We start from the raw sequence: 11,030 nt of genomic DNA on the forward strand, positions 1-11,030 counted from the left end.
GTTTTGTTTGTCAAAAACTTTCGTGGAAGGGTCCCCAAATTGCAATATCATGGCTGTATCGTAATCCATTCGTAATTAATTTTTATGTTTCGTAACAGCTTCGCAATCGATTCTTTTGCATTCTTGGCTATTCTTAGCGATTCGTGGCTCCCAAAATTTCTTGTCCTCAACCCGAATTAAACATCCAGAAACAGACACGAATGTCCAACTACGAATCGTGTAAGAATTAAGTAAGAACAACATTCGGCATATTCGTAACTTAGTCGTAGGTGATTCTTACAATTCGTGCATGATCCGTACATGAATCGTTTAATTCGTACACCTTTCTTAACCCATTCCTGGCATTCTTCATATTTTTCAACCCGATGAGCCACGAATGTTTGCATTATTGGCCGAATCATCACGAATTTCGAAAGTGTCCGATTCGGGGTGATTCGGGATATCCGTGGTCGTAGTGAAAGGGGGGGGGGGGGGGGGGGGGGAGCCCATTAATGCCTAGCGCCAGACAGATCCCTTCACTCGCCTCTTACGACAAGCATGGGTTGGGGAGGGCAAATTCTAACCCGGTATCTTCACCCGGGGCTGTTATCATGGAAGGCAGTGGCATACACAGTGTAATCAGATGTAGACATGCACATGACCTTCTCATTTAGTCGCCTCACTCAGCAATATTCCAGCAACATGTATAAGGCGGACTGAAATGGTCGAATAATATTTGACAGAATCTCAAGGTCACGGACATGTTTGCGTGAGTTTATCATTGCCGTGCTGAACGCCTGCCAGGTAAGGTATTAATGTAAGCTTTAATTATAAGAATGCGAAGATATTTTATAGGATTTAGTCTAAATTGTACCAAAAGACGTCAAACTAATGTCCATGTGCCCTGCTACATCGTTGTACAACTGGAAACAGTATACACCGTTGTCATGGCAATCTCTGTAAGTTTTGCAATTCAAGCTCCTTACAGCGAAACGGCGTCGCGTCATGTATATTAACATTGGCTTGTGATGAAGCTGGTGCGTAGAGCCTAAAACATAAGGAAATTGCCGTCCGTGGCAGACCTGGGCCCACTTGCACAAGGCGATCTTAGCGCTAAGACTATTGTAAGCCTATGTTAAAGTATGGGAGTTACGACCATCTTAGCGCTAAGACTATTGTAAGCCTATGTTAAAGTATGGGAGTTACGACCATCTTAGCGCTAAGACTATTGTAAGCCTATGTTAAAGTATGGGAGTTACGACCATCTTAACGCTAAGACTATTGTAAGCCTATGTTAAAGTATGGGAGTCACGATCATCTTAGCGCTAAGATCGCTTTGTGCAAGCGGGCCCTGGTAATATGCATCGTCATTCTCCGTATATTTTCAAATTGATCTAAACAATATACATGGAAGTAAGATTTCACACAGAGGGTAATACAACTTATAGTAGATTACGGCTGTATGATCAACATGATAAACGGGATCGGGTGGTCAGGCTCGCTGACTTAGTGGATTGCATATGAGCGTATCCCAATTGCGTGGTTCGATGCTCATGGTGTCAATCACGGGATTATCTGACCCAGGCTCGATTATTTACAAGCCGCCGTCATAAAGCTGGAATATTGCTGAGTGTGGCGTTAAAAAACAAACAAAGAAACAAACAAACGTAAATATTGGTGTCATTTATGTTTTGTGAGTGAGTGGGTGTGGTTTTACGCCGCTTTAAGCAATATTCCAGCAATATCACGGCGGGGAACACCAGAAATGGGCTCCACACATTGTACCCATGTCGGGAATCGAACCCGGGTCTTCGGCGTGACGAGCGAACGCTTTAACCACTAGGCTACCCGACCACCCCGTTTGAGCAGTAGAAACAACAAACAAAGAAACAAACAAACGTAAATATTGGTGTCATTTATGTTTTGTGAATATGGAAAGTGTTTCGTCGCGTGACTTACCACACAATGATGATGTAAATGTTATTACTGTAGTCATTAAAGATTTAATCTTTCGTCATCATTAAAAACAATATGTCTCACAAAATATATAATGCTTTACAATTGAAAGCTCTAAATGAAGTTTGCGGAATATTAAGCTAATACAAAAGCGATAGCCTATTCCACATGCGACCACAACAGGTTTTACACGTCGGTCCATTTGCCTCCATTGTTTGAAAAGAAAACATGTTTTACAACTCTATCATGTCCATCAGTAAGTTTATTAACCTAATGTTTATGTACTTGTAAGATTAATTCTGAGAAAGAATATAATATATGTCCCCAGCAAGCCAGACTTGCCGTAAGAGGCGACTACATGGCTGGGTGGTCAGGCTCGCTGTTTAATTGCATGTCGTCGTATCGCAACTGCCTGGATCAATTATCATGATGGCCCTCACTGGATTGTCTGGTCAAGTTACGGACCGTTGTCATAGAGATGGAATACTGCAAGGTGCAGCGTTAAACAACAAACGCACACATACTTATATACTGTCAATATGTATGAATACTATGAGAAAATGTGGAAGAAGAAAAAAATGTCTGATATACACTGAAACTTCGCCCCCAACAAAAACGTCCGATGGGTGGGGTTTCCAGATTAACGGTGTTTCATTGTACCAAGAAAAAGGAAGTCAAAGGAATATGTCACCTGATCCCCCATTAAGCACAGGGGCGGTAAGGTAGTCTAGTGGTTAAAGCGTATATCTGGTGCCCCCCGCTGCCATAGCCTTGGGATATTGCTAAAAGCGGCGTAAAACCATACTCAAACTCACTCACTTTATTAAGAACACGTGTCAAGCCAAAAAACTGTCAGGCAAAAGGAAATAGACAACCATGTTTGATGGTGGCTATAACTTTAACAACCAAGAAATGGCAAGTCGATAGTGATGTATGTGTTACGCTATCATTGGCAATATTAGATGTATCATACCAATGAGTATCTCATGACCGGTCAGTCTCGTAAGGTTTTGATAACATTTGTATTTTGGGGGTAAAATCCTCCCATATACCTCTTTTGTTTATGTTCAAACACAAACATTTTTTGTTTGTATCTATGAACAGAGACAATTATCCAGGAGGGTGAAACGACAATTGACCGGGGGCGACGCACAGATAAAATTTTATTTGTGACAGTAGCATAAATGATCGGACATCTGTTCAGGTGACACTGCAGTGTGCCTTTGGCGTGACACGGATGTGTGACAACACCTCACCCCTGGGCCAGTCCCGACATGTCGTGACATCACGCATCCAGGTCTACAGTGACCGGTCAGTGCGCCTTTAACAAGACACACACGCTATGTGAGTGATTGAATGACACTGTTCTTGTGCCGGTGGTGTTGAAGCATTACCTTACGTCTGTAACGACTTTGACAATATTACACGTCGGGCCACGCAATGGATAGAGGTTATTATTATTTTCAGTCGTTCTCTGAGCATTACAATTTAAGTCCTATACTGTTTGGCTAGTTCGTTTCATTGTTCCATTGTCAGGGGCTGGCGATCTATAGCCCGTTTTTATCATGTTATTGTTATGTATAAGTGTTATCCTTTTTTATGATCCCATACTAGTTTTAAAATCTTTTTCTGTGATAAGTCTAGTACTTTTTACTGTCCTTCGTTGGCAGGTTTTTATTTAAGTATAATTGTATTTATAAACATTAAACCTTGATAGTCACGATATGGCTGCAATATTGCCGATGTGACTTTAAATATAACTCACTCACTCACTCATTGTTCCATTGTCTTCATTGTTTGAGAAAAGCCCTTTATGACCGTGTCGTCATATGAACGCATTGTCGCAAGATGACGTCACTAGCGATTTAAATGTGACGTCATTCCAGCACCACACTCATGCATCAACTTTAGAGTAGTTTAGGAACCAACATCTCTCATCCCAAACTGGCTCCCACAGCAGATATCGCTTAGGGGAGATCTAGCGATATCTACATTGTAGATATCGCGGCAATGAAATTGCATGACAATGCTTTGTAGACATTGAGACGTCACGGGTTACCATGACGTCACAATTAAATGACATCACTAATGGATCTGCTACACTCGTTGATATATTTGATATCAAAAGACACAGGGGTGAGATTCTCTATTTATTACTTGTCCGTGAGTGAAGAGATCACCCGTTTAATAAACATACAGCTGTATTACACATTGTGTAATACCAAAACGCGTGCTTATGTACTCTCGGAACACGTTTCAAGAACAAATATTGAAAGCTCTCAACATCCCTTGGCTTATTCAACTACATTGCGTGTGGAGTTGATAGATCACAGGGAGGAGCTTATGCACACTCGATGACCCCAGCAACCTTGTTGCTAGGTTGACGTCACATGGCATTGTTTCGCCGATGGATCTTGCAACAAAATTCTACAAATTACGTCATCGGGTATTGTTACGCTATTGTAAACTTTGAGGTGCAAGGCCCGTTCCTCAAGGCGATCGTATTGTAGCGCAACGACCGTCGTTAGTCTGTTTAAGTATGTGAGTTGCGATAGCCTTAGGCCTACGATAATTTTGTGGTATTAAATTCATACGTTTCAACTTTTGACGTGTTTGAAGTATTATTCTGTTAAACTCAATTGGACTATGCCGTGGATCATGTAGGTGTCAGCCTATTCATACTCAACAGTATAATTCTAAAAACGTTATAAATGGCAAGTAATAAATAAAATACGAAACTCGCTCCCGTGTAAAACCAATTTTATGAAACTCGTGAAATGATGTGCTTTCGCTCGTCAGATACCACAACTATTTACTCGTTTCATAAAATTAGTATTACACGGGAGCTCGTCTTCCATTTCTCAGCAAAAATGATTGGTAAAAATTACCTCCTAGTATCACGAAATAACGGACTGTTCCCATTTTTCGTTTTCGGTTTTGTTTTATATCCATTAAAATCAGGGCTATATTCTTACACATTTAGTTAACGAAAATATTGACGTCAATGAAAGCAACCAGCGTTCACAGATGCTAATTTCAATTTGCGTCCTTCATATATCAGGGATTTTACTGTCGCTTCGTCTAGTAATGCACACTCTCACGTTCTGATTGGTCATCGGGGATGCTGATCGGTCACGAAATGTCTTCCATCTATTACTTCCTCTGTCTCTCTGTATCTGCTCCTTGCCGCTATAAACGGTTTCATTTGTTACCATTTTCTAATGTTTTTGAGGCGCATTTTAACCTTATAAAATCCACCGCCTGTGGACAAGAGCTGCTCACAGCTCGGAAGACATAAGCATGAGTTCAGGTCTGAGATGTAAAATACAATCACAATAAACACAATAGAAGTAAAACATGATCGATCATTCCATATATTAAATTGTAACCAATTTCAAAATTTTATAAAGATCCGGAAAACAGCGAATACTCTCCCAGTCAAAATACATGGTAAAGAATAAGAGAAATGATCCTATGTTACTTCGTATAACCACAAAGCATAATCATCACGAAATATTATTCAAATACAATGTAGAATTAATTAATAGCAATACATAAATGTCAAATGTCACTGCACATGGCCACAATATGGCACCACCATTCACTAAAGCTCATTTGTCGCTGGTCCCAATCGAATTCACTGGCTCCTCTCTTGTTTCGAGAAGTCAATTGACGGAACGCTGTTCAACGTTCTTGAATCCTTAACAGAAAAGTTAATGGCTGAACACACGGCCTGTTCACACAGTCTGGACCTCGGCTGGGATGACGCAGAGAGAGGTAGACTTTTCTTGACACTGCTTGAGTGAGTGAGTGAGTGAGTATTTACTAACATTTACTCTCTGAAATCTTATATTACACAATATCCTTCTTGACTCTAAAAATAAAAAAATATTTGGAATAGAGCTAGCTTGAGCTGGCTAGACTTGCTTTTGTATGCGTTTCTAGATTATTATTTTTTCATAAAATAAATATATTCCACGGTCATGGTGCAGGACTACGGCCATCATCTACAACACTTAAAAATACTAGTAATTCACGATCAGCAAGTGAATAGTACCATACCAACTATAGAATATTTATACATATGAAGATGTGACATCTGCAGCTCAGAAACAAATAAGACTATATAAACAATTATAGTCTTCTGGCATATGCATATCTGGATAAAAGGATCATGGAATAAAAGAACATGTTGAGTACATATACAAGATTAAAACACTCAACGTGTTCTTATATTCCATCAACTGTAAGGTTATGGAACACTATTCCTGCAGCAGGTAGAAATCTACATCCCAATTCAAGACATACATATAAAAAGAGCAAGTTATTGCACCTCCATATTTTTCCTATGGTGTTAGAAAGTTGAATATTTATCAAACTTAAGATACATCTTAAGATTAAGATACATGAAAAGCCAGTTCAATTATGATTTATACAGAATAGTGTTAAAATTTGATCCAATATGTCAATGTGGTAATCCATGTAAAGACGCATTTCATTAGTTATTAGAGTGTACATTGTATGTCCACCAAAGAAAATCTATGTTAATGATAACATTTTACAGAACGACGTGAACATAAATGTTAGATTAGATTTAAATTTGATGTTAAACGGAAATGAATGTTTGTCATTATCGAAAATCAACATACCTTTAAGGCAGTGCAAATGTTTTTACGTCATACAAAGAGATTTGGGTAACACTTTAATGTAAATATATACTCGTATCTCTTTTGTAAATTTCTTTTGTTAGCTATACACTCATCTTCTTTTCTGTTTTCCCTGTATATGATTTACTTACAAGCTTTTGTAAATACCATGGAAAGGGAGTCCTAAGTTGGATAACTTGTTCCCAATCCATTTCAATCTGAATAAAATATGTTTAAACATATAAGGAACATACCGGCAGGAATCGAATTTCTGGACTACTCATTACACGTTCACTTGCGTAGACCAATATGATAATAAAAAGACATTACTAAGCACGAACAAATCGCAAAAACCCATGGACTGTTTCAGCAGTATAGTCGGATAAACTATTATAAAATTCTAACTAACAACTTTCAGCAAATTCTTTGCAGTTAATAACACCAAAACGAAGAACATATATAATTATAAAAGGAAAGACTGAGAGCACACATTGAAACACAGTTACTAGACGACCATAGACCCAGAATAACGTTTATATTAAGCAATTATTAGATAACCATGAAAAACGTATGTGTGTAAATATCTCCTGAAGGGCAAGTCGCCCTTTCACGTCAGGGGCTCCGCACGCCGGACAAAAAACCTCGGGGATGTTTAGCGGGAATCTAGGTGTAGAAATATTGAAATTTCCTCTGATTATGTAGGATAGATGGTAGCATTTACGTGGTTAATAGCTCCTTACCGATATGTAGTTCGCTTGGGACAGCACGTTTCAGATCTTGCCCCACGTGCGGGCACGTGCGTTTGTCGGCTGCATGCCGATTTAGTGTTTACAGTCGTGGGTCGTATGGTAAGAGCGCTCCGATTGGTTGGTGACAGACTGGATTAGCCAGTGGCTGCACCGTTTAGACGTGTTGACCCAGAGATTACGTGTCCTTGCGAGTATATAAGAGATAGGCGCAAATGCTCTCATTGTCTTGCATGATCGGGAAGATCATTACAGGTGAGGGAGACCACACCGAATTACCGTGTTCGGAGGACGAACATTTCCCCAATCCCTAGTGATATTAAGCAATAAAGATCTAAATTATGTGGCAACTTTAGAATTACTGGGAAAATTGTTATAAAGCTGGGTTAGACGGGTGGATTTAATCAGGAAATAATGTCAGCTATGTGATGTAGCTACATTGACCGATTGTGTTTGGAAGTTTGGAAGGGTGGTTTGTTTTCATAGACTGTGTTGAGGATGCTGTAGGGATTAAGGTGGGTTAGTGAGGGATTTGTTCGTTTGCTTTAGGCTGCTTTCGAGTTTTATTTTTAAGGTATAAGTAAGTAGGATTTTTGGTTTAATAATGTAAATTTTAGTTAGGAATAGGATTGATTGATTTGTAATTGTTGAGTTCGTATTTATATTTTGTTACAGTTGGGTTTTTTTTCGTTTTGTTTGTTTTTCTGTAATAAACTGTTGAAACTTGATTATATTTTGTTGTGAATCACCTCCCTACATCCAACGAACTGAGGTCGTAAAGGACAGACAGAGGGACCATAGACACTTTATTTTAGTATTTTCGGCATTAATATCTTCTGAATAAAAGAAACACAACGCAAAGTCATGGTGTCCTAAGGTGTCCTAAAGTGCCCAAAGCCTGTCCTGTTACATAGGTAACGACCTAAAACGGAGAGAGCACGCTTTATGGATTGTTGCAAAGCAACATGGCAACGGGACGATCTGTACAGCCAACCCGAGTTCAAAAGTAACCAGAGTCTTGCAGTAGACACAAAGAGGCTGTCGTAATCACCTTTGGTATCTGCTCCGTGTCTGAGATACCACACGGGCCACTAATGGGGCACTGTAGGTGGATGAAATAGCCGTATGACGCACAATTCGACACGACGGCAGCCCATACTCTATTTCCAGAGTGTCAAAAAATTGGACAGACGCTATGAGATGTATCGGCAAGATATGGCTGGCCCGCGTTGCCCATGCTTCCATGGTTTGAAATGGGGCCGGTCTGGATATTGCCGATTACACACAGGCAAGGAACAGGTATTGTGCTCGGAAATACTCCGCTCGTATCGTCACCTGTCCTAGCGCCGCATCATCCATATTACCGAGTTCAGTTAGGCAGGGTAATAAACCTGCCAAATACAAAACCACCCTCCAAAATGGGAGAAAAATTTCGACAGCTAATGGTCGAGCAGGTGCGCTGACCTTCAGCTATACGAGCCGAATGGCCTCGTAGAGTGCCCGCAAGTGTCGGGTCCACTACCAGGACCTTGCAATTGTCAAAGGCCAACCATTGAAAACAAGCATTATTGTTAAGAACATCCATAATCAAAACGTTAAATGACTTAGAAATGAGCAACACGATGAACAGCAAAAATCTCAACGAAGGAGCTTACTGTGTCTCAACAATAAAAGTTTTACAAGGGAATGAGCAAAATGGCAATATCACCCTGTAAAATGTGATGGACAAAAGTGGAAAAACAACGGCTCACCGATACCAATCAATGTGTGGTAGTTGGGCTAAAAATAGATCGTAATTTAGGGTAGTATGGCGGCAAGTTTAATTTTCATGTACGGTAAGGGTTGTAAATTATAGGCCTTTGTAGTGCTTCAGCAGGGCTGGTGGAAGTCGTTATCTTGTAGTCAATTAATCTATTTATTACTCACGTTTGGCAGTAAAATTCCATTGGAATTCCCTGTGACGGTTGCGAGGTCCGCATGTCTTCCTGCCGTAGCGTATTTCCGGTTCTATAGGTGTCGCCGAGCACGCTATGTTAGGAATTATCATTTGACCAATGGGAAGTTTAGAAGATTGCATGACCCGTGACCAATGAATATGGTTAGCTCCATGGGTATAGAAGCCTGATACGACCGACATTAGTTGTCTGAAGTTTCGGGTATCCCGACAAGTAAGTTCACAACACCCACTACGGGGGAACATCCCTCTAGGCAATAAGGTTTTCTTTACGACTAGTTTTAGGTGTAGGTTTAGTTTATGTGGTAGTCGGGTGGGGGGAAAGTAGTAGTAGGAAAAACATGTAGAAATAAGGACTTAGATAGATTGGAGAGTAAGAAATAAGTTAAAATGTAGGTTTTGTAAGGTATTTATTTAGTATAGTTATTGGAATAGTGGTGTGGGGGAGAAGTAGGTGTAGGAGAAAATAGGCTGTAAATTAGGCAGTTAACGATAAAGACATGTAGGCTAATAGTAAAAGTTTAACTGTGTGTGAGTGCTTTCTTTTTGTATTTTTCTGATTTACTGTTAATTTGTACATTTTGTTAAGTTTAATAAATCATTTAATTTATGATTTTGTCTTAGTTTTGTTTTAGCAAAGTTGAGAACCTGACCAACCATAGAACCTCGAGAGAGTACACTGTTCATGACTGATCACAGTAGAACACAACGCAAAGACCGAAATAATATGAACAGGGTTCGAACAGTACTCTCCGATTACAATCCTGTCACTAGCTATAGGCATGCCGCCAGAGGGCGCCTATTACAAATGAAAGAAGCGACGAGAGTGGGGTCGTTTGTATGGTTGTAGGGGTCTTTAATACCTTGTATAGGCCTACGGCCCCCTCGGTATGTCATCTCATGTCAGGGTTTACAATCGCTGGTAATCCCGAGGAGAAATGGTTTGTTCAATTTATAAACCGACTCATCGCATAGACAACGTTTTTTAATTAAAAAACTGTAACAAAAACTCTCAAATGTATAACCTGTATCGGAGTTGAAATATCGCCTGCAGTCGTGAACTCGGTTCAATGAAACCAGTGACCTCAGCACGTGGGTTTTCGCAACGGTGCAATGGCACGAAATCTGCACGTGCGTCTCGTAGGCTGTTCGTAGTTTTTGCTCTAACAAGTGTTTACAATGATTGTAAGCCCTCCTGCGAGGTGTTACCACAATTTCAAAAACTCCATATCGAGTTACACAAACAGCCAGTAGGTTTATAACGACCATGGTGCTGAGGTGACAAGTGGCCTGTCGTAAAAATGGGTGTTTTTTAAACAAAGGCATTAGATTATGAAGTAATACGTGCCGAAAAAAACCGATATGGGCAATGAAAACCATCATCATTATTTCAAGAGCAGCTGGCAAAAATGGAGAGGTCAACATAGCTTTTAAAAAGGGCAGAGGAAACTGCCCTTGATGTGAATCATGTCAGAGGTAACGGAAGCGCGACTCCACAATGTTGAAGTACCATAAAACACCTGTCGTGGAAGGGAGGAATCGTTTTAAACGAAACGCCATGAGCCAACTTACATAAATATTTCCCGAAATATATATAGATTGTGTCGGGGTTTGAATTTGCAAATTGTGACAATCACAGAGTAAATAATAAGTAAGGAATACCCGCTGAATACGAAAATTAGTTAAAGAATTTCCAGCCGTTAACGTGAGATCTCGGGGACAAAGATAGAATTGTGAATACATAATTTC

Source organism: Haliotis cracherodii, unplaced genomic scaffold (genome assembly GCF_022045235.1).
Source record: "Haliotis cracherodii isolate W230 unplaced genomic scaffold, xgHalCrac1.p SCAF_17, whole genome shotgun sequence".
Classification (NCBI taxonomy): domain Eukaryota; kingdom Metazoa; phylum Mollusca; class Gastropoda; order Lepetellida; family Haliotidae; genus Haliotis; species Haliotis cracherodii.